The following is a 25,781-nucleotide window of genomic DNA, read 5'->3' as shown; positions in this document are numbered from 1 at the left end:
TTTTACTCTATTAAACAAAACTGGTCTCCAGTGGTTACTACCCGCATGTTTCCTAAAACTTGTGAAGTTCCCATTAAACTTCCATGAGTCAACCTCTATAGGGCTGAATTCTACCAAAAAATAAATTGCTTTATGATCGCTACAGGAGTCATGGGAAATAGAGATTTCCAGAACTGAACTGTATGCGGGAAAGGAAGCTATCAAATAGTTGCTGATGGACCACTCAGAATATTACTTATAGGTAAAGGTTGTTGAGGAGTCAAAATCAACTCTGCCATTCACTATTATTTTTCCTGAGTAGATCCAATAACAGAGCGTCTCCTTCATGGAATTTCATATTTGCGGGGAAGCAAGCCGGGGGAATATTTAAAGCTTCTTCTTTCTTTAGGTCAGAGAATAGGCCGATTGAGTAATTTGAGAATTTACAAATTTAAGTCCCCGACTTGTAACTCCTTATGCACACCTTCCTGGTCTACCACCGTGTTTATAAATGGAAACAAGGTGGCGAGAAGAGCATTATGCATGGGATCAGGAGGAATATAGGCATTTACTAACACCATTGAGTCTTCCATGATTATATGCTGCCCATGGGAGAGTTTTACAGCTTGAAATAAATTTGATGAATGTGAGACACAACAATAGTCCCAACTCAAATTATTGGTCGGCAATATAGCTGCACCACTCTTGGCATGTCTACTCCTAAACGTGGCAGCCTTACAGCTCAGCACAAAGTTGCCATCCATTAGAAAGTCATTCAAACACCATGGTTCCTGGATGCAGGCCACATCGGGTCTTAGGTTTTAAAAAAAATCTATTTAATCAGGGTAATTCAGCAATCCTGCTGCATTCCAGGAAACCACTTTAAAAGTGTTATTAACTGTACCTATTAGTTGCTTGTCCCAGCACACAATTCTAATTGATGGAAGCTGATAATTCAACTCCATTGTTTCAGCTCATCTTCAGCTTTTAAAAGGATCCCTTATTCCCCTGTCTCCAGCTGGGAGACCTGCCTTTCCTCAATGCTGTGGAAAACTAATAGGTCATGGTTTCCCTCCAGCAACTATTTGTTACTACTAGTTGCTACTACTCTCACGGAATACTGGGATTATGTAAATCCCCCTACAATGGAAAAAAAACTCACTATTTTGTTGGATCAGGTTGGACACCACCGTAGACGTAAATGGTCACTGAAGACTTATGAGTGGGAGTGCATAACATTCACTATAGCAATATCACTACTTTGAACCATCTTCAATTCAAAACTTTCAATAAAAAAGATAGTAAAAAAAGACCTATTCAGTATTACATATTAATCAAATAGGGCAATAAAATCTAATTTTGAGGTTACATTTGACACAGTCCGAGACAATATTTTTTTCCACTGGCAGTGGTCCCCTGCAAGTGGACCTTTCAGTGCAGGCAAAAGTTTTAGCCAAAGGCTTAAGAAAGCTTGAGGGCACATTAAAAGAGTATTGTCTATTTTGAGAAATGTCTACATGAAATGGCTTCGACAGGGGAGGATCCACATGGACCTTAGGGTAATCATCATTTCATCATGTTCCTTCGAACTGGGGATCTCTTCTTTATTAGTTGTTATGTCAAGCACCTCTGAGTTCTCAAAGCAAATTTTTCTTGTGTGTTATTTTGAGATTTTGTGTTGTCTTTTCTTCTTCCTTATCTATTGAATACTCCTTTTTGCTTATTGTCCTTCTGGAACTGTGAGCCGTTGTTTGGATTGTGAGAGCACCCTGATGAAGATCCTTTACCCTTAAAGAAAGGGAATACATTGCTTTGCGAGCTGGCTGGCACAACAGGTACTGACAAATCAAGAGGGTTTAGAGCTTCAGGTTCAAGGAGATGTTTCAAGGAGTATATCTTGGCACTGACTTTCTTGTAAATGCTATTCTTATTGATCAACTTAGATCTCTTTAATTGGGGTCTACTCACTTGCATTCCAACATTGATGCATGGGGGCTTAGCCACCCTTTATTGATTTGGGATATAAGGACTCCTGGCACAAGTGTTAGCTGGCCCAACTTTTGCAGAAAGGGAGGTTTTTGCTTTATCTTCTCTTCTATCCACAGTGATCTACTTCCCTAGAGGACCTCTTTGGTCCTGCAAAAAGCCAGTAGACCACTAGTCCCCGAACACAACAAAACCAGCGATTTCCTTATTTTGTCAATGGCTCTCCTTTTGGGCAACCAAACTGCACTCCGACAACTCTCTCAGATCAGACTCAGGTTCAACTTTGAGTGTTGGGAAGCCAGGTTGCCATGTGGCGGTGAGCAACCATTTGGTGATCTGGGCTACCAACTTTCCCAGGCAGGCATCTCCACCTTTTGTGGCCCTAATGTTGAAACAGGAAGTCAGTCAACACTTGGAATCTCCTCTTCTATCGGGGCTCAGTGGACAGCTTCCACATGAGCAGGACACCACAGGCACAGTCCCTTCTTCACTAGCCCAATTTTGCTGCAGCCTTTCCTTTGTTGGGCCCAGGGTCAGCAGGGCAGTCCTTCTTCAGTTTTCTTGTTCAGTCCGGGTGAGAACTTGAGATCTGGTGGCCAAGGGGGACTCCTTTATGCCCAGGAAGTGCCGCCCTAAGAGGAGGTGTCTGTCATTAGCCCATAGAATACTCTGGTCCCTCCAGCTTGATGACAAACTCCTGTGAAGTGTGGCTTGTTCTAATCCCAGAGTGCACTATTCTCCCCAAGTCCCAAGATGGCTGAACCTCTCTCTGTGTGTGGCTTGGTAAGTGTTTTCCTCTCAGTTCCCCCAACACTTTCCTGTCTACCTAAACAGCAGCCCTTCTTGTGTGTTCTTGCAATTTTCACTTCTAAGGTGGCTTCCTCTTTAAAGCTTACCTTTTGTCTCCCACCTTGTGTTGTTTTCCCTGCGAGAGGTGATAACACCTCCTACCCCGGTAGTTCCTTTGCAGGATTTCCTGGGAGGCATTCAAACTTCTCTCCAGGAGGCAAGAAGACTGCCTTGAGGACATACTTTTGTGTGCAACCTTAAATGGGCACTAGAAAACCTTGGACAACTCAGTGGCAACTTGCTAAAGTTGCACTTTGCCCACCAGGGACAATAAATTAGAAGTAACCATTAAATCTCTGCACTCACCAATGGGTCTACAAGCCTTTCCACAGTAAAAACCAACAATGTCGGTTTTTATTTTAAGAACCTTAAAACATGAAACCATAGGTTAATTCTTGTAATGTAATGCACCCTACCTTTAGAGCTCAGTAGGCCTGCTTTAGGGGTGACTTACTAATATGAAAAAGGAAGGCTTGGGTGTTGCCATAGCTTGAAATGTCAAAGTCGATTTAGCAGTTTAAACTGCTCTGCGACCCAACAATGGCAGGCTGAGAGTCATGATTTTGCCTTATCAGCAAATAGTACTGCTGTCCATAAGAGGAAACTTTAACATACAGGCTCCAGGTACCCCTGGCACCTTATACTAGGGACTTACAAGTAAGCTAAGTTATGCCAGTTGGGGATATCCCACACCTCCATGTGCCTTTTTAAGAGAAAGAGCACATGTACTGAGTGATTAATAGCAGGGCTCAAGTCATATCAAAGTCATTACACCATTGCCTAGTAGTCAAAATGGTGGCAAAATATGGGTTTGGCCCTGGAAAAAGCTTGTTTCCTCACACAGTCACAGGTATGTTTATTTCAATTAGAAACCATAAAAACTTTTAAAACATATTAACTGTACATTAGAGATTCACTGAAAAGAGAATTTTCAAGTTAATTTTGTGATTACGTACTTTCACTAGTGGATGAAAATGGATTATTAAATTGTGAATACATTTAGATGTTTATTTAAACACTGTAGGTCAGTGAACATGTATTACAGTGCACATGCATATAAATAAAAAATAATCATATATAGCAACAGATATAAATAAGTGTCTTATTATATGAATATTGTATCCAACTCAGGTATTGTATAAGAAACTTTTGAGCTGATGGTGACACTTTTACCACTGAAGCTCACGTATTAGAACTGGAACACTAGACTTGTAGATTACACACACATCTAAGCAGCAGATACTTACCTGATGCAAAAAATGACGCATTCATCTTCCTCTCCCCTTGATTTATTGCATTATTATGTGAACTTCTGACAAATAGGTTGAAAACAGAACTGCAAACCCTCTGCAAACCCACTGGTTATGGACCTGCGGTTGTTAAAGGGGATTTAATTATTACTTTTACAATCCCACACATCTGCTATGCGAGTGTCAGACAATGCTTGCTGAGCAAGGCATGGTCCCACAACTAAAAAAGAAGGCATAGAAATTGAGATAAAATGTTGAATGGCTCCACCACACCCCACGCTCAACTAACCCTAACCACAGGGCTAAATCCTACACACTGAAGTGAATAGGATTGCAAAACACAAAAAAACCTCTTTGATGACCTGCATGTGTACAAAGAAGTGGTTTACTCACTTCTGTGACCTCCCAGATTCTTGACCGCATTATACTCTGTCTATTAAATATATACTTCAAACACGTATTTTTTTTCTACTGGTGATATCGATATATAATGTAATGAATATTGGTGCATATAGATGTGACACCTTCCACCCTCAGCAAAGTAATGAATACTAATAGTGCCATTAAAATGTTGAAATGGTTTTATTGGAACATTTTATTGTTGTATGACAATAAATCACAAATAATACTGTTGTGCTTGGAAATACTGTTCGTAGTCTCATGTGAGAGTTCAGGGCCCCTAAGGAGTTCAGGATTTAAATAATTTCAGTGTCCATAGGTTATTTGAAAGTGAAGGATCTGTTGGGGCAACACACAGTATGTCAGGTGTGGAAGACTGGAAGTAGCGGTGTTGGCCTGCTGCAGTCTGATCATATGCGCTTGTTCTGAGACAGTATTGTCAGAGGTGGTGGTCACTGAGTAAGGCTGCACTTAGAGTTGCTGTGGTCTTTATTACCTTAGCAAGGGTGATGTCTTCTGTTTTTGCAGCTTGGCTGTCCACACTCTAGGGATGCCAGTTTTCAGGTACAGCTTCATTTATTGGTGGAGTTGGTTCTTAAGCGTGATGGGTCATCACACAGGATGCCACATGTCATTTGACAAAGCCATAGCTAAAAGCAGTGATGGGCAACCTCATAACGTGCCTCTCGAATGAGAATATAGTGGATTGATACTTCCTGGGAGCCAGCTCACAAAGGCTACTTTCCACCTCATGCGGTACATTTTCTAGTATCACAAGTTGGTCTTACATACTGCAGTGCAATAGCTCACAGAATTCACAGGCCACATTCCTGTGGACTTCACTCATGGTTAGCACACTGGCCTTGGGGCTACAGTACCTTAATGTGTGGGATTTGCAGGTGTTCAGTACATGTTGGCTTGGGCCATTCAGCATTGTCTCTGGTCTTGGTCAGACTTAGCAGCGCTACGCAACGCACAGCAGCTGGGTCACACAGCTTCTGAGGCACTGTTGGAGCGAGGAGATTCTAAGCACACAAGGCGGTTTAGCTCCTCTTCAGCATACTCAGGAGCACAGATCTTCTCTGCTCTCCTGTGAATTGGACCCTAGCACCTTAGTGAATGACAGCCATGGATTCTGTCTTTAGTGTGGTCCTTTTTGGACAGAGATGTGCACAGTGTCACTGAGTCAAACCTTGTACACTGGATAAGTGAGAGGGACTCGCTTGAGGAATCAAATTCCATGGTCACCCAAATGTTAGGGGAACCACTCTTTACATTTATCTTTCAGGTAGCCAGTTCTCTTTGGCAACAATGAAAGGGTTAAACTATCATCTTGTCATTTGTGTATTCCAGATAGATAGATTCTGTCCCCAGTTCAGTGCACTGGATTCAAGGGTGCTCCATCGGCCTAGTCTTTTCCATGAAGTGTGTCTCATTTTGCACTTAACCAGCCAAAGTCTTGTTTTAGTTTGCCTCAAATCTTGACCTACCAAAACTGATATAGAGGTTCAGCCAGGTCATTAATGGTCCTTTTTGAGAATGTTTTGAAAGCCAAGCACTGCCCTTGGCTTCATAGTATATTACACATTGAGGGGTCTAAGGGAGCATAGCATGGAGGACTTGCTGGAATGGAGAAAACAACAATGGAGCACCTCCAACCATATTGATTTTGTCAATATAGGTGGTAACGCAACCTAAGTATCCACCTTGCATGTACCCCTGAACTCACATTGACATACTCCATGTACTCAGGGAGTTCAGCTATGATCTACTACATGGATTTACCAGGAAGAGCCTATAGGAAACCCTTGCAATCCGGTTTAGGGAAGAATACCTATACTTTACTACTTCAGTCAACTACTCCCAGACAGAAGCAATGTCATAGCATAGGCATGGCAATGGAAATAGTAGTATTATTGTGAGTTCACAAAGACCGTGACAAAGTCTAGTACTCAATCAGGGAGCAGTATCCAAAAACACCTTGTAACAGGTTTCTTGCACAAGAAACAGATTTTGTATAGTAGGGTTCCCATATTTTCCACCTAAAAGACATAAAACAAGGAGAGTGGAACCCCATCTGACATCCATAAGGATGAGCTTCCTCTGTGCTCCCGGCACTGATTTTGCCACCTCTCAGACCAGGGATTGAAAGGCAGTCCCAGGGGTCGCGAGGAACAAGGCAGGGGTCGCAGCTGCATTCCCTGATGACCCCAAAATTACATCTATGATTGCGTCTCCTCTCGAGTGTGTAGATTCACTGGTTTGATGATAACTGCATGAGGGAGATCCCCAGCAAGTATCTAGGACTCTAGGGTCTACAGTACTATAGCACTGGGGCATTTGTGATGTTATCAGTTGGAAACACAGAATGTATGGCCCTAGCAGAATTGTCTCATCCAGTTACACAATGAAAGAGACTACACACCTGTTTGATTAGTTTAAGTTCAGACAGTTGCACTGGTAAATCACCTACTAGCTGGACTACCTCTAGAACCTTGGATGTGATCATCTCTGGTTGTGAGTGTATGGGTACTGATGACGCCGTATTCTTATCTACCTTACCATCACCAAGAATCCTCTCAGGTCGCCAGGATCTTTTTATCTGCTAAATAGTGTAGAGGGGAGAAACCGAATTTTAACACATAATGAAATAGTTGGATTTAAACTCTAAAAGGACCACTGACTCCAATTCTCAATTTTAGGAATTTATTACGACCAAGAACAACTGCACATACAAGCACCTCAGTACAAGGTGAAGAAAATAAATGGGCACTAATACAAAAGAAATCCTACGCAGGAGTCTCATCCGACTCAGAATAAGAAGAATAATCAATTCCAGTAGCATCAGAAATGCGATAATTACTCCAGTCTCTACATTAGAAGTCAATAGCTTAAAAGAAAAATCAGTAAGTCTATCCCTACTCCATCTCTAAGGTGACATCCCTACTTAGCATTTTCCCTCCCTGGCAAGAGAATAAAAGGTGTCAAAAGTGAAGACTTCCTTGGAAGTACACTCACTTAGTCAGAGCTCGCTCTAAGATCCTCCTTCTAGTTTCCCATCTAAGCCTCAACTGCTCAACCCTCGGGGCACTGTCTCTAATACAAAATCCCAAAAACATAGAACACGCCCTCCGGCACACCTCTTCAGCCAGGTCTTCTTCCAGTACTTTCCCAACGAAACTTGCATCCTATCCAGCGGCGGTTAGCTTGACCTTGGATCCCAGGCACCATCTCTGCCGAAAGTATCATCCCTAAATTCCGGTGTACTCCCATATTGGCTTCTCGTACCATCCTAACTCCTAAAACAAAGTGTTAGTCTCTCTAACGAGCTAAGTGTCCTTGCACCTGCAACAGAAACATGAGAACAAGAAACTTTCCACTTCTCTAAGGTTTTCTAACATCCTTGAAACCCAAAGCCTTACCAAGGGAAATCTATTTCAGCCTACAGCATTTACCTAATATAAGAAATGAACAGGCCTTTATCTTTAAACGAATATGCGATCAGGCCTTTGCAAAGTTTAAACACACATTTTATAATCACTCTCTAATCATTGATTTCATTACATTCCATATATGAGTAAGTAAACTACACGTGCAGACTTTAATATGGTGGAAGTTTAAACCTAATGCACCGCACTGCATGAAAACCAATCATTATGCATTGACTAAAATACATTGCAGTAAACTACGATATTGCTCTTCATGAAAAGCATGGTTACATTTCTAATCACACTATTTTAGGCAGATTCGAGTGATACATTTCTGAGTCACACCTTAATACAATTTCGATTAATATGTGGGTGCGGACTAACAGTGAATATGATGCACCCCTACAATTTTCTGAATAACGTGGCGCTCTATTAGTACCAGTTGTTTACCTGTGACACTTTCTTCTTCATATTAGTAGTTTTTAACTGAAAATTAATTAAGGTTCTCACTGGGGGGGGGGGGGGTCCACTGTGTGACCAGTTACTAACCAGTACAGCTATTTCTCCACAGCTCTGTCCACTTTTATTTGAATGATTAGGGGCAAAAAGTATTTTTTTACACATTTTATATCCTTATCTATAATGGTCAGTCACATCAGCAGGATTAATATATTCAGGTAACCCTTTCTACATGGGGCACATATTTCATAAGATCACTATACTTTGGTGCATAATCCTCAAAATCAATAAACTTTGGGGCCCACAACAGTCCATGAGTGTCACTACTTTACCATAATCCTACCCCCATTTCCCAACATGTACTTGGGGACTCCTAGATTATTATCTGGGCCCAATGACTCCTCTAACTCCAGAATGGTGCTGTTTCCTCCATGTTAGTCAGGGAAGGTACCACAGCCTCACAAGTACCTCTCCATGATTGCCTGTTCTTGGCCCTCCTGCTTGATTTACTGCTGTTAAGAGAGCACCCTTCTGTCAGAGCCCCATGGCATGGTGAGCTGTGCCTCCAGGCATCTGGGAGTCTTAATGTACATCTTTGAAATGCATCCCCTGTTTGGTGGTCCCTTCTCAGGAACTAAATCAGTTCAGGGAAAGGAGCGAGGGGTGAGGGTCAGAGGGGGGCAGTGTGAAAGGATCCAGGGTTTGGAAAAGGCTTGGTCAGCATGGGCGTATCAAAGGGGAGGAGCTATGAGGGGACTCAGGAGGGATTGCAGACTCTTCAGTAATATCTCAAAATGTGAAGATTTGCCTATCACTGGAGTGGTAAATCCTCTACACTGGCAGGTTGCTGGGGCAGACGGCTACACTCTCAATTTAAACCTAAGTCCTTTGAATAAGGAAGCTCCCAGAGGTGCAGGCGTCTGATGTCTCATGCCATAAGCCACATCTGTAATATATTGTTGTGATATATTGTGGTCTCTGCCTTAAAAATGTTAGGTCATGCACATTAGTCATCTGAAATACACATTTGTATACTATTGGTTGACCTTACGTTTCTCTCCATGTCTTTCTTTCTCTAGGGTGTCAAGAGCATATTTCACAGGTATGATTCTCTTTTCAGTTGTCAATCTAAATATTTAATAAATGGAATACAATTACCCGTGGTGTAAAGATACATCTGCGCACATGTGAGTCAAAGATGGAAGGGTTTTTTAACAAAAGAAAAGTCAATATCTGTGAATCACAGACTCGGCCAACCAGGACTGTCCTCCAGTAAACTGTAATTGAGCAGACTCCCAAAGCAATTTCTGTATGCACATCTGCCTTGAACAATGGAATTACATATCATTTTTTTAGCACTGCATCACTCTGAAATAAGACCACCCAGTTTCTATGTTTTATAGCCGTTTAGTAGGCTAGTAATTTGTTAGCCTGTGTCCTGCATAGACACAGAAATTTACATGCAACTAAATAAATGATTCTTAGCTAAAAGGTTTTCAATTTGAGGACATTGTTTTTCAGACTGCCATCACCCATTGAATATTGCTGATGTATGTATGAGAAAAGAGTTTCTGGTACTGCCACTGATTTTTCATCTATGTTCTCTTCTCATATCATCATACTACGCCTGCTCGACCTGCTTCTTCTAAAAAGCTTTACTATTAATTCTGATTGTCTATTGCGTCTGCAAGTAACACCATGGTTCTAGCAATATATTACGAAACACAGAACCAACGGCTTCACTCCCGCATTCTGTCTCAGTTCCCTGACCAATACCATCTGAGCCCCATGCATCCATGCACACTGACAGACAGGTTCACCCAGACAGTCCCACATGCTCCTATCAGTTACTATGCAAATTCCACTTAGCACATGCACTATTTCAATGCCCCAAATTTATGCTATGGATCTAGAACATAGAATCCTGTCACATTCCTAATTTGTCACTTAATACGTGTCGTACTTACACCCCGCTCTCGCGCTTAATCGGTAAGGGGGCAGGACGAAACAACTGTGCATAGTTTGACTCCGCTCGAATGATGATAATGAGTGAACTTGCGATTAGTTACTTAGAGCTGTCCTTTGTGCAACTGAATGTCATTATAGCAGATTTCTGCTCTGGAATATGTCATAATATCCTTCTTTTCATACTGTTTGTGAAATATACCATTCACTGGGCCGACACCACCCTTGCAGAATGGACATAATGTAAATGTTAGATACAACCAGCTTTTGCAAGCTGGAGTATGTGTATCTGGTGTCCTTTCCTCCCACAGAGAGTCTTCAGTGCCACATGGTCAATTTGCAATGATTCATGAGTGTTGGAGTCATTATGGAAAATCCACCTTGTTCTCTGTATATCAGTTGATACCACAGGCCTTCTAAATAGAGAAGACATACACTGAAGGGAATGCGGATATAGCTTACAGTCTACTACACATAGGATATGTCTGAAGGGTAGAGGCCAGTCTGTAAAACACAATCAAGGTTAGTTCTAGGGCAGTTCACAAAAGTAACCAATAGGGGTTTGCCACTCTTGATTCTTGAAAGAAACTTGATAATCCGAAGCACAGTTATGGAGACAAGAGAAAAACATGTTTTATATACAAGATCATGCCACCAAATCAAGGGTCACAGCTTGCTTCAGTTTAACTATGACTGCGAGATTCCAATATTAGTGTATTCCATATGATCCAAATCAAGACAGAGGCAGTTCCTATTTGGAATACTTTGGCAAAGTAGAAGACATCATAGGGAAGGAGACTTTCTAAACTGTTTCCATATTCACCAACTTACCCAAACTGAATCTTAAGACTTGCACAAGCCTTTGGTCTTCTGACCACAAAGGGCAGAACACATATTAGGTGAGCCTGGTAGTCACAAGAGAATTCAGAACAATTATAGTGTTCACTGTGTGCATGTATGCTGACATTACCTGAGCCCCCCCCCCCAGTAGTATTTAAATAGTAATATAGCTATAACTGTCTCCTTTACTACATCTTGTTCTTCTGGGTAGCCTAACATTATGCCATCTTCACATCTGGAACGTCCCTGGTTTCTTCTCAGCTCACTATAAAGTCTCCCTCTTTCACTGTCTCCTAGAGATACCTCTTGTGCCTCACATTGAATCCCTGGATAAGGTCAATGTCCATTACTCTAAGAATCAGAGTAGTGTAACGTTGTTTTTTTCTTAGGTTTGATAATATAAACCATCAGAAACCCAAGGCTAGTCCTGCTGGAACAGAGCTAACTACACAGAACTTTAGCCTACCATTCACCTACCTGCTGGACAAGACAAAGCAAGTGAAAAGTGAGTACATGCCAGACTTTAAGATGTCTGTGGGAGGGGTTTGAAAAGTGAGCGTGACAAGTTGACATACACTCAAGGGAGAGAATCTCGGGTAGGTTCTACATGGAAATGTAAGTACACTTAGATCAACTGTGGTCAGTGCAGAATGTTTTATGTGCTGCATGTATTATATGGCATCTCCGCACCGGCAAAGTCTTCTAGTGATAGATCTCAAGTTCAGTTAGCGCCTAGCCTAGTTTTGTGGTAATTAATCTGCGAAACCAGAAAGTATTCTTTTTATTGTTACTTCCACCTACATGACTTCCTCAGCTCCAGCAGCCGTTTTACAAGCTTAAATTGATTGAGTAATTAATTAATATGTGTCCCAAAACGTTTGCTGCTGTGTAGAATGAAGTACAGTAACTGATCATTCTATAATTACAAATTAGAAGGGGCTGGTCTTGATAGCATCTGGCATTCAAGGTATGAGCGCTTAAGATTGTTTCAGACATGGAGGTGCCATTGATCTAGGTGATAAGAAGGAAGAGGAAATGTTATATCGATGATGTTTTGAAGGAGAATGTGGATTGTATTAGACTGAAGAGAAAAGTGTGTACTTCACTATTGGATGGTGGAAATGAGAGTGCAGGCTTCAAGGGATTTGGATATTGGGTCATAAAGCAGCCCAGGAGAATAGTTGAACATCTCTTCTTGTGGAAGAGGTGTGGCACAGCGCCCAGGGTGCCTGACTCCGGACTACAGGGTTCACGGTTCAATCCCCGGAGCTGGCCGCAGGTTAGCCCAGCACCATGTGACTCTGGGCAATAGCTTGCTTAATCTTCCCGAGGGCCCCCAGCACCACTTCAGAGGTAGCTGTGCGCTTTACAAATACTGGTATTTCATCTCAAGGAATAAAAATAAAAATAGATGTGCCTTATGGGGTTGAAAGCTGAGATCAGCTCCAACAAATGCAATGAATGTGCACTGAATGTTTGGGAATTTAGTAGTTTGAGTGTTTGGACCTCAAGGAAGGCTGTGTCTATTCATTTATGGAATTCTGCCTTTGGTGACTGAAGAAAATGTTTTTAGAATAAATTGGACTATATGGAAAGCAAAATTGTCTATGACATTTGTTTCTTGTTGTAATTAAGTTCTCAATGTCTGAGACATGAACAACTTTATATGACAGCAAGCCTTTTCTGCATGACTTCAGTAGCGACACCCAATTGAACCAACTTTTCCTGCCACACACAGATTAAAGATGGCTCTTTATCCATCTTGAATACTTTTTCAAATATCTTATCCATATGGATAGAATTGATTACTAAAATGTATCCTTTTCCCTTAGGAAATGAATTAGCGATCATTGCCTTAATCTAACATTTTGTTAAATAGTTTGCACCGACCAATGTTGCTAACACAGACCTCTTTGAAGCTAAAGCATAGAAAACAAACTAGAAAATGTTATTCAGCAAAGATGCTCTAACAATGAATAATTCCTCAGTTCCAACAATGTATCAAAGCTATGTGCTTACTGGATCCTGCTCAAGTTAGCCTCTGACCATCCCAAGCACCAATCTAGGAACAGTATCCATACTTGTTTTTATTTATCAGCTGTTATGTTAATAAGGAAATAGTACAATATGCAACAAACATAGCTATATTGCCAACCAACAAAGGCCTGAAATTCGATAACATGCAAATAGAAGTTATCTTTAATATTCTATAAAATGCTTACCTATACCATGAAAGTGAACAACTTGCTAAATAAAAGTAAATCAGCAAAAAGGTGAAAGGAAATAGAAAAGGTGTCAGTACATGATACAGGCCTTTTAAAATATGCAATATCTACATCAAATTAACGATGTAATGCAACAGAACAGCAACCGTTTTTTTATTTATGTGTACAATTCACCTAGCTTGTCAATGTTTTCAAGGAAGTTTATCAACTTGATCAAATTGCAATTTTTATGGATGGTAGAAGACATGGAGGTTCTTGTTAGCCCGTCAAAGGCATCCACAGTTTATAATTTTTATAAGAAATTGGGGCAAGTGACAACTGATAGTATTAATTTCATGCATAAAACATATCTCATTCCACAATGAATGAAAGGATACATTGGAATTATCTTTCCAGTTTAATGAAATTTGCTGTAAAACAATTGAAATAAATATGTCCAGTACTTTACCTTTTATTGGAAGAAGTTGAAAATCATCAGCAATAATGTTTGCAAAGACAAAGGAGCATCAATTTGCAATATAATCGTAATCATTTCACACACAGCTTCCCAAAATAGGTGAAATAAATTACGTTCAAAGATCACTTGTATAAAATTACCAGTAGAAGAAGACCATGACCAACTTGAAGTGGGCACTAGAGAATGACATTTATTAATGTAAACTGAAGTATAGAATGCTTGATTATAAAGAAAACATAACGTTTGGGTAACATTGCTGGCACATGAGATAGACTTACTCATTGTCAAATCTTGCTCAAGATTAAGGGTAAAAAAGATTTTTGGAGCTCTGTCTCCCATTCCATCTCTATTTTTCTCTTAACAGTAACAAAATTATTATTGCTCTGCAATAAATATATTACTGAGGCTTTAGGTGGTAAATTATAATTACATACATTAATTGTAGTCCGTTTGCGCCTGTCTGCGTCCGACCAGGGCCATAGACCAGAAATTCTGCTCTTCGAAAATGCGGCTAACCTACACACCAGAAACGCTTAACCACATCAACAGGTTGCAGATAAATAGTTGTAAAAAGGTTCTACCTATGCTGGAGTCCCCAACAGTTTGTACCTCATGTCTTTTTTGTATTTATTGTTAGGCCATTTTGAGAAACATATTGGTTAAAAGAATCTATTAATCTTTTTAGTCCTATGACAGATTGGCTTAATAAAATGGTGTCATCGGCATATTGTAGATATTTAATCTCCTTGCTTAAAATAGCAGGAGAATGGGCATTGACATGTTTAAAATGAACTGCGAGATAAGACATAAAAAGGTTAAAAAGGCAAGGTGCCAAGACACAACCTTGTTTCATTCCAATATAGGTTGTAACCCATTCCTCCACTATTAAAGACCTACAACAACAAATGTCGAGACTCCAAGATCGTGTGGAGGACGCGGAAAGCCGCAGCCGACGCAATAATATACGCGTTATTGGTCTGCCGGAACGCAGCGAAGGGGATAAGGCAGCTGAATTTATGGAGACATGGTTCAGAGACCATATCGCACCGACGGGACTTTTGGATTTCTTCTGCGTGGAACGCGCCCACTGGATCCCGACTGGATTGCCTAGACCTGGAGCACCGCCTCGCCCTCTGATAGTCAAAATCCTTAATTACCGTGATCGTGATCTACTCTTACAAAAGGCCAGAGAAAAATCGACCGTGCATTTTGAGAACCAACGCATATTGCTTTATCCAGATTACACGGTTATGGTACAACGTCAAAGATGATCGCATCAAGCGGTGAAAAGGCGCACCTCAAATACGCACTTCTGTTTCCTGCCCGACTGAAAATTGTCTACGATGGCAAGTCCCACTTTTTCGAGAGCCCAGCGGATGCCGAGGAGTGGATGGAGGTGATGGCAATTGGCCCCAGCCAATGCAGCAGATCGAACAATCCCCTGCGAAATTCGGACCTACGTTCCGTAAGTGGTTTACCCAGACCCCAGCTGTCTCCTCGGATTGATGGCAGTGCAGGACCTACGCGTGAGCAGCAACGACAGGACCAAGACGATGCGGTTGCTATGGTGGGAACGTTCCGAGAAGACTCTAACAAGCTGCACACTTACTCTGAAGACAGTGTGCACCACTCAGACTCTGAACATAGCCTGAACTTGTTCCCATCAGTGACCCCTCGCACTGCGGACGACGTCCTGGACGCCTGAAACCGTAATGTTAAAATTTTGCAAATTATGTATTATCCTAGGAGCCGTTTGATTGGTGCTGATCGAACTTCCCGCCTAGAAGTGGAACTTGGCTTCCCGCATAAAATGGGCCATGTCATTCTGTATGCTGAGATACTTGGGATCATACTCTTAACCCTGCTATGCGGGCTCACCTACGACAATGGGTGATACTCTGACTCTATCATTTTGCTGAGGGCGGGATTTGTGGGTCTGGTTGGGTCTACCTTATTGCTAATATGGGCTGCAGTTGTTTCTTCATGCCAAAGGTCCGAGGGTTGGTTGCACAACATTTACTTATTTTGCCACTTAGTCCTTCCCCCGGGGGTACAATACCATTGAGCCGCTGGAGTAACCGCCAGCTTCAATTTAAGATCTGGATGGGGGTCAGCTATCTCTCCAACCGGGTATGCCCCGTGATATGTTTTTTATTGTTTATGTTTTATAGATGGGCACAGTGTGGTTCTGGCGCTGCGCCATGGTTTGTTGTTAGGTTGGGGATATGGGTCTCCTGGTCGGTCAAACAATACAAATCTTCAGAGTATAGAATAGTAATACAACACATATGATGAAATCTACTCATAATATAGGGAACTACACGTTGCTCACTTGGAATGTGCGAGGGCTGGGGGCAATACAGAAGCGTCACCGCATCCACGCATACCTCCTTCGTCACAAAATCCACATCGCATTCATACAAGAATCCCACCTTGTTGAGTCCGAAACTCAAAAACTACGCAAGAAATGGAGGGGACAATTATACTCTACTACTTATTCTGCTTTTGCCAGAGGCGCCACTATCTGGGTCAGAGATGGGGTTCCGTTTCTGGAAGTTGAGCGTAGATGGATGATCAGGGACGATACATACTAGTAAAAGGCACCCTTGATGGCTCCCCAGTAGTTTTGGGCAGCATCTACGCCCCAAATTTTTTAACAGGAGCTGTTTTTTCAACTGTTGGGGGCGGCACTGACGGATTGGGATGGTATCCCTTGGATACTAGGAGGAGACTGAAATGCTGTGTTAGACACTGCCTTAGATAGATCACACCCCCCCTGCCAGGCGCTAGCACGAATAGGGTGGCTACACAGTTCCGGACATGGGTCGCGGGGTGGACTCTGGTCGATATTTGGCGCCGTCTCTACCCTACTTACAGGGAATACTCCTTCTATTCACATATACACGACCTACATACAAGGATTGATAGGTTCCTGGGCTCTAGCTCTGTCCTCACTCGAGCACAGCACTCCACTTACTTAGCCAAAACCTTCTCGGACCACTGCTCTCTTACACTGACGCTAGCTTGGGGGAGGGTGCCCACCCCGGTCCCCACCTGGTCACTGCATCCACAGCTTCTGGAGGATGCTCCCTTTCATACACACCTTGCTACCGCCCTCACTAACTACCGAGCCGAGAATTGGAATACAGCCTCCTCAAATCTAGTTGACTGGGACGCCATGAAAGTAGTAATACGGGGGGCGGCCATTGGGCAACTGGTGGGAGCCAGGCAGGGGATACACCATCGGTTAATGGACATAGAACAACGCCTGAATGGGTTAGAGAAGGAGGCCGTGACTGATCCGGATAAACGTGCGGCGCTACAGGAGGCCCATATAGATCATGCGTCAACCCTGGAATCCCTGAGAACAATGGACTACAGCTCATTTATTAACCGTAAGCACTCTGAGGCGGACAGATCCGAAACTTTATTAGCTCGGTTGGTTAGGGACAAACCAGAAACGCCATTTATCACTAGTGTCCGTACACCTGATGGCCGACTAGTGCATACACAACAAGAAATCAATGTCGCTTTTCACTCCTACCTTACAACACTCTATGCCGCACCGCCATCGGTAGAGGAACACTTACTTGTGGACTTCTTGCGAGATCTTGCCTTTCCCGTGATCTCAAATGATATACGCGCTACTATTGATGGTCCCATTACGCAAATGGAAATAAGAGCGGCAATTAAAGGCCTAAACCGTAATAAAGCGCCCGGAATTGACGGACTGCCGGGCGAATTCTAGCAGACCTACTCGGGGTCCCTGGTGCCCATGCTTGACTCTGTATATAAAACGGCTTTTAAGACTGGCCACCTACCGCGATCTACAATGCAGGCGCTGGTTACGTCCATACCGAAGCCAGGCTGGGATAGTACTGAAATGGCAAATTATAGGCCCCTGTCCTTGCTGGCAACAGAATATAAAATTCTGAGCAAAGCTCTGGCTAATCGGATCCAACCATTCATTCATAAGCTCATACATTGCGATCAATGCGGCTTCTTACCGAATCGAAGCACCTCCCTGAACATCAGGAGACTGCACTATGTCATGACTGCCACTCCCGCTGACTGTCCCTTGGCCGGCAGTATAGCGCTAGACCTTCGACAGGCTTTTGATTCACTTTCCTGGGACTTCCTGTTCACCGTACTGAAGCGATTCGGGTTCCCGGACTCCTTCCTCAAATGGGTGAGGCTACTTTATACGCTGCCTACTGCCAGGGCGCGATCTGGCCAGCACATTTCGGAGGAATATGCTATCCATAGGGGCACAAGACAGGGGTGCCCCCTCTCTTGCCTCTTGTTCGTGCTGGCTCTGGAGCCACTGGCGTTGGCGCTGAGAGGCTCAGCGGATAAACTGGGCATTCCTTTGGAGGGCACCGACCATTTGTTGTCCGTATATGCAGACGACATTTTATTGTTCCTATGGAACCTTTCGGCTGATAAGGCCCCGCTCCCTGAGATATTCGACACATTTGCACGCTTATCTGGTTTAAACAGAAACCCTGGGAAGTCGACTGCCTATTTCTTTCACGACACCCCGGACACTTCCCAACTGCGGTTCGGAGAATACACGCTGCCGGTGGCCCGTCACCTTTAAATATCTGGGTGTATACATATACAGGACACAAGCGGATCAGATTGAAGGCAACATCATGCGCACCATTACATCACTGAGAGCCAGTATTACATTTTGGACCTCCTTACCACTATCGATCATGGGACGGATTGCCATCTCTAAGATGGTAATGTTACCCCGCTTGCTTTACTATTTCGTGAATTTACCAGTGGTCCTCCCACAGTACATTTTCAATACACTTAACACCCTTCTTATATACCTTATTTGGGGAGCGGGACGCCGACGGGTTGGTCTACAGAAGTTACAGTTGGGGACCCAGAGTGGGGGTTTGGGAGTACCCGATTTCCGGGGATATTACTTGGCGAGCCAGCTCCAATGGCTGTCCTACTGGGTTGCGGGTCGGAACCTACAAGAAATAGGGTTTACACCGTACAGAGTGGACGGGGTGGACTACACACGCTGCTGTTACCTAAAGCCAAAATCCCTAGGGACTGCCCCCCTCTGTTAAAGGTCGCCCTCCATTGTTGGAAGAGAGCACTAACGTACACTTCCATAATAGCGCCTTATTCTCCTAATATTCCTCTCTTGGGTATCCCAACCCCACAGGGTCCCCTTACTAAGGCCAGAACGAGAGGGTGGGCATACTGTGGAGTGGAGGAGATCGGGACATTTTTTGAGGAAGGGGCTCTGCTAAATTATGCCTCGTTTATACAAACCACCGAGACTCCACCCCAACTGTATTTCGTACATGCCACGGTGACACACTTTATTAAAAATACCTGGGCGCCGCAACGCGTAGAGCCACCGCAACATAGCCTAGTACACCTTCTCTACTACATGGGCTCTGGGGGACACTTAGTACGGTGGCTTTACACCGGTATCCGCACACATGCGGCGACTTCCCTCACAACTCTTAGAACACGCTGGTCGGTGGACGCCCATACTGACCTGACTGATAAAGCATGGGACTGTATGCTTGAACATCCGAAACGAGTGTCACGGAATGCAAAGCTAAAATTGATCCAATCCATGATCCTCCATAGAGCATACCTTACCCCCAAGAGACTCCATTGCATGTTCCCGCATTCCCCGCACTGCAAAGAGGATGAAGCTGACTTTCTGCACATGATGTGGTCATGCCCCGTCTGACAAATTACTGGGGGGAGGTCTGCCAAACTTTACATACAATCACTCATCTCCCTGTTCCCACTGACATACTACACTGCCTTGTTGGATTACGCAAAAGATCAGGTACACAAAAGGTACAGTTAAAATTCCTATATCTGGCTTTTATACTGGCGGCCAGAGCTTTGACCACTAGATGGAAATCCCCCAGATGCCCGACAATGTCCGTATGGCAAACAGAGCTACTCCAGTGGGGACGGGCAGAGGGGATCGCTCTGCGCCGAGAGGAAGATAGGGGACACTGTAAGAAACCCATCTCGATAGAATGGGAAACCATGATACAACAACTGGCCTCCATGGACTTTACGATAATGCGGGAGACCCAAACCCAGTGAAAACCAGGGTTGGCTCAGATCTGACTCCCGCCCCCCCCTTTTTTGACATGCGTCACTGAAGGTATTTTCAGAACAACTTAACAAGAGTGTATATCTTTCGAAGCCATACGACTAATGGTAACCTAATTGATTTACCCATTATCAGCATAGACACGACCAGGAGAGGGAATGGGAGGGTTAGGGAGGGGGGGATAGTTTGGGGAGTGGATCGATATTGCTGTTCTTTGTCATACAAATTAATGTCCTAAATGCTCAATTCCGATAATGTAACAATAATTACGTAGGTAATATTTGTATTCTGATACATGCAGAAATAGGTTATGCTTGTTCCAGGAAAGTAAGTGTCATAATACCTGTATGCTGCTTCGGTCTATTTGCTTAAAGTTAAAAAATGACTAGGCTTAAAGATTTATGTTATGTACAATTCAAAGAAGTCGTCAATAAAGTGTGTTTAAAAAAAAAGAAAAGTAACAAATTAAAACTTCATTGTTAATTATTATGTAAATAACTTCACACCCTATTCCCCTACAAACACAACAACCTATACCTATTATATAACATAAAAATCTAATTATTATACAATCTTTATAATATAAATCAATTAGATATTTTAATAGCAATTAATAATTAATTGGTAATTCTTACTTACTTAACTTCCCATCCTATACCCCTAGAAACCCAACAACCCGAACCTAAAATATACCTTAAAAAATATAATAATCACACAATTTACATATTTATTTTTTAATGAAATGGTTCATTCATATTAATTTAAAATGTATTAATAATTAATTATACCTAATTACCTTCCCACTCTGTACCCCTGCAAACATCAGAACCCGCTACGACACTATAAATTGCCATTAACAATTAAATAAAAATAAAAAAATAACTAAAAACCATATTTAAAAATATCAAGAATTGTACACATATGAACTAAAACACAAAGATTAATAAAACATATATATTTTATTACAAGTATAGTATTGAAAACGATATTAAAATTACAAGTATTCTTAAAAATTATACTAAAAACAGAGATATTCTTGTAAACGATAATACTTAACTAAAGATAGATAATTTTGGCCACAATATTTCTGAATCACCATATTAATGTGTCACAATATAAAAAACTTGATATTTGTGTAGCTTGATATAAATGATCCGATGTTATGTCCAAATTTTGGTTTGGTGTCTTACGCTAATGATATGCAGATTTTGTTGTCTATGTTTGAGACTAATTGTAATCTTCAACAATTTTTTCAATCATGTCTATTACGAGTGGCAGACTGGATGGAGTTAAGTTTTCTGAAGCTGAAGGTGCTAACACTGAGGTCATGCTTTTTCATTGTTCTCCCTCCCTGTGGTCCTATGCCTGGTGGCCCCGGGAACTGGCTACTTTCTCTTCACTGGTGATGAAGACTAGAAATCTGGGACTTAGATTTGATAATGAACTTTCTTTTTCTCCGCAAGCCCGCAGGTGAAGGCCATCTCTGGCTCTAGCTTCTTGATCCTTAAAAGCTTAAAAATTATTTTGCGCTTGGTTCTGTAATGTACTAGAAAATACATTATACACATTCTGATCACTTCTCACTAATTATGCAAATATTCTTCCCTTGGCCTTCCTAAGCACTTCTAACAACCTGTTTGTTCAGACCAATGCAGCTCACTTGCTCCTGAAAATTCCTAAATGGGACCCAATCTCTTAGGACTTCAGTACACTTCAGCGGCTCCTGGTTAGCAAGCCTATCTCTTTTAAATGTTTGTTGTTGACATTTCATGCTTTTTACAACAAAGGCCCTGTTTATCTTAGAAGGAGAATTCAACATCATGTTCCTTCCAGAACCTCAAGATCTGTCAATCAGTTGCTGCTCAAGGTGCTTTTAAATCAGCAAAGCAATAAAATTATCATCTTCACAATGTATTAGTTTAACATTGCCAGAAGACCAAAGTGTTAGATTAGCACCATTAGTGCCATGTATATTTAACAGTGATAGCGGAATACCATTAGCTGTCATTTGAGTAAAACTCCACCTGCCTTCTAAATAACTTTTCTGAGATAGCACAACAATTTGGAGAGATTTATGAAATAATATTGCTAACCCGTTCTGTTTTTTACCCATGGCTGGAGAATAAACTACACTAACCTACCCACCAAAGTTAGTTTCAGGTTTTGGGATTCATTGCCATTTAAACAAGTCTTCTTAAATTAAATATCTGCATATAATCTACAAGGATGAAATAATAGTCTTTGACGTTTACTGGGGACATGGTGTCCCTTGGCATTCCAAAATATTATACACTCCATCTTACAACATAAGTACGAGATGGGAAACCATCACTACATAGCTTAAGTTAAATAATTAATTTGTAATTGAAGGATGTTGGACTTGGCCCTTCTGGCAGGTTCACCCCTAAACTTTTAGCTTTTTACTGTGACCTGGTGTTAGTGATTTTTGGCTTCTGTGCACTTTACCACTGTGTCCCAGGGTAAAGTGCGTGCGTTTAGTGAGGTTGGCCTGCCCTCCCATAGGAATGCATGGGGGAATGTATGTGTCCCTGGTAGTTCCTGATGCATGGGGAGTGCAGGTGCGAGTTTGGAATGTGCGGACTCGTGTGATGAAATGCTGCGCGATGATGTGTGCGGTGTCCATGTAGCTAGTGTGGAAGTGCCACTTCTAGACGCTGGCATAAATGGGCAGTGACTGCCTGGCGCGTGATTGGCTGGCTGAGGTCATGTGATGGGCTAGGGAATCCCCAGAGTCAGGATGAGTCACCCAGTGGTGAATGGGGAGATCAGCAGCCAGATGGGTGGGAGGAGTACACCTAGGACCTGAATAGGGCTGGGCTTTCCCCACACAATGCTGGCTCCCCCCCCCCTGTGGTGCGACTGATGACCCTGGCCTGTTCTCTGAATAAGGAGAGGGGCTGAGCAAAACAAAGTGCTCAGGAACCAGTTGTAACTGGTTCGCCCCTTCCCTGCACCTTGAGACAAAGGAAACCTGTGTATAAGAAGGGGCTGTGACCCCATGTACAATGTTCTTCTTTGGTGATCCTAACTGGGGGGCCGTTGCTGCTGCTGGGCGCCAGGAGAGACCGCCACTGGGGACTGCCTCCCTGCCTGGAGGGCCCTGTGAGCTGGCCCCTGGGCCCAGCCCTTGCCCCCCTGCCCTCCTAGAAGACTTTGTTCTGGAGCCTTGCCTGGGAAGAGCGCGGTGTCTTCCCTGGCCGAGAAGCGCTTTATTTGGATGCACAGAAGAGCGCCCTAGTTGGGAGCAGCAGCGCTGGGCTGCGATAGTTCCGAGGGAACCCTGACGTAGGGATTCCCCCGCTGGTTGCCTCAAGTTACAGCGGGTGCCCGACCCGCATTGTGGTGTTCGTTGGCGGGTGCCCACCCCGCTTATTCCCGTGTATTTGATCTTAAAACGAAGGTGGGAGCCCACCCCGCGCTTTGGTGTGATGAGAGAAGAAAGAGAATCACCGCCGCGGCCGGGCGTACTAGGAAGTCAGGTGCCTGGTGTTGGGACGTGGGCGGGGCTTAACGAGGAAGCGGACGGGAGCCTACGCCACGCTCTTGGGATCACTGCCGAGAAGAAGCGCCGCGTTCAAAGACCCCGGCGGGAGCTCACCGCGCACGGGGACGTGCTGCAGCAGAGGCCTGGAGCTTGCAGGCTCCACGTCTCCCCTGGCCCAGAAGAATCCAGGCGGGAGCATACCCCGCCTGCCTGTGGCCCGGACACGCAGGAGGAAACAGCGCGACACTCGCAGGGCTCCGGGTGGTCCGAGAGCCCTGCATGCTGAGGAGACCGGCAGCGTGGAAGATGCCGGCGAGGAGACCGCGCAGAGACAACGCGGGAGTCCCAGGTAAGCGGGACTCCACGTGGTTGTAGTCTCTTCCCACTGTCCCCCCACAGCGGCGCCGCAGTTGTGGGCCGCTCCGACGGGGGCAACACTGAAGAAAGCGCCCCTTCGCCCCCGGAGAGGCCTTAGTATCTCAGAGCGCTAGTGGCGCTCCAACATACAGGGGAATTTGTTTTTGCTGATAAGAGCGGCCCCGGAAGGCAGCGGGCCGCTCCAACGTTGGCTTGTTTAAGAGCCGAGAAGGCTCCAACGAAGGGGGCATTCTTGGTTTAGAGCCCCGAGGGAGGCTCCAACATACGGGGGCATTTGATTTTGCTGAGTCCTAGCAAAGGACTCCAACGTTTGGCCCCATCATTTCTTTAAGAGCCCAGAGAGGCTCCAACGTGTGGCATACACCTTCCCAGAGCCTAGGTGGCTCCTGGGCTACACATTTGTTTTAAAAGGCACAGTGGTGCCCAGGCTCCTTTTCCCAGCTGCCCAGCACTTAGTGGGCAGCTGCAACGTTTAGGTGGTGGCCTTTGCGCTTTGGCTTGCGCAGCCTTCGCAGTCTTGCCCTGACTCTGCTGGACAAAGGGCGTTTGAGCCCCTGAGAGGCCAAGTTGGCCTGGGGACAGTTCTGCTGTGGTGTACCCTCACCTAGGGTACCGGGTTGTTCTTACATGTGTAATTTTGCGCCTGCGCTTTGTCTTTATGCTCATTTCCATTCCTAAACTGTTTTATGCATAAGAGATTGTTTTTGCTAGTAGAGATTATACTAGTGAGTTCATGGTCCCCTGCGTGATGTGTCCCTAAGGTGTTTTAGGATTGCGTAGGGTGTACTTACCTTTTACCAGTGGTTACTGGTTGTGCGCTACATTTATTATTTGTTCTACCTTTCTACATTTACAATTTGGTGATTTGTGCTAATTCTGACAGTGGTCCATGTGTCCCTGTCTTGTGTAAATAGTCCCCTGTAAATTCCGCCCAGTGCCAGTTGGCACAGTGTAAATTGTGTGAATATTATCTAATGTGTTTGGTATAATACAAAGGCTATTTTTATATAATACCTTGTGTGGAGTTTCTTTTGTGGTGGGCCTTGGGTGTTGTTGCTGGGTGCGCGCGCAAACGCTTTACACATTGCCTCCGGGATAAGCCTGACTGCTCGTGCCAAGCTACCAAGGGGGTGAGCAGGGGTTATCTTTGGCATGTAACTCCCCAGCCCTGACTAGAGTGGTGGTTTCTGCCTGGCTTTGGCGCAAGCCTTAGCCAACCAGAAATCACATTTCTAACAAAGGACATTCCAGAAAGCATATAAAAACGATAGATGGAGGAAGACAATGAAAAAAATATATAAAACACAGGAAGTCAAATATCCAAAGATAAGGACACTAAAGATAACCTTAAAAGCAAAGGGAATTACCATAGGGCGTGGAGAAGACCACATGAAGACCGCTACAGCTCAGCACCTACTGTAACAGATGAGGACCTTTACTAGGAAACAGATTATACAACACATTATAGGGGTGCTACCAAAAACAAAAATGAAATTGAGCAATTAGAGAGATTATATAATAACCCATAAAGGAAATGAAGCAAACAATCTTAAGTAAGAACTAATATGTTACACATGAATAACAAACAGAATAGGTTTTAAGCGTTTCCCTGTTTAGAAATATCCATCTCGCCATCTCTTTGACTAAAAATATAGTCTTGAAATTTAACAGAATCAGAATATGTAAGATTTTCATTTTGTGTATCTTTGAAAAGGCAAGGGTGCACAACACTGTATCTAGCATTAAGATTTCTCAATGCAGGTCTCAAGTTTAAACATTTTTTAGGTCTTTCAGCTGTTGCTCTCACAACATCTTAAAAGATAAAAATATTCTGCCAATACCAGCTCAATGTATTATTTTCTCTTGCAGCTTGAACAACTGTTAAAATATTTCTATAGTCCAGAAAAAAAGGTTAATGCACTTGGCTCTAGAGTTACTTTGACTATTCATTG

The 25,781-nt window shown here is 43.3% G+C and overlaps 1 pseudogene across 1 annotated transcript in view; it reads left to right on the top strand.

Annotated features, from left to right (window-relative positions):
• The window catches only part of LOC146830540 (E3 ubiquitin-protein ligase TRIM39-like), a 322,696-nt pseudogene that overhangs the window by 164,764 nt on the left and 132,151 nt on the right, over nt 1–25,781 (top strand). The window contains exons 4-5 of the transcript XR_014961441.1: nt 9,430–9,452; nt 11,545–11,660. The product of XR_014961441.1 is annotated as an E3 ubiquitin-protein ligase TRIM39-like (transcript). The remainder of the gene's footprint in view (nt 1–9,429; nt 9,453–11,544; nt 11,661–25,781) is intronic.

Source organism: Triturus cristatus, chromosome 5_1 (genome assembly GCF_964204655.1).
Source record: "Triturus cristatus chromosome 5_1, aTriCri1.1, whole genome shotgun sequence".
Classification (NCBI taxonomy): Eukaryota; Metazoa; Chordata; class Amphibia; order Caudata; family Salamandridae; genus Triturus; species Triturus cristatus.
The sequence above is the reverse complement of the archived record's forward strand: the minus strand, read 5'-3'. Positions and strand labels throughout refer to the sequence as shown.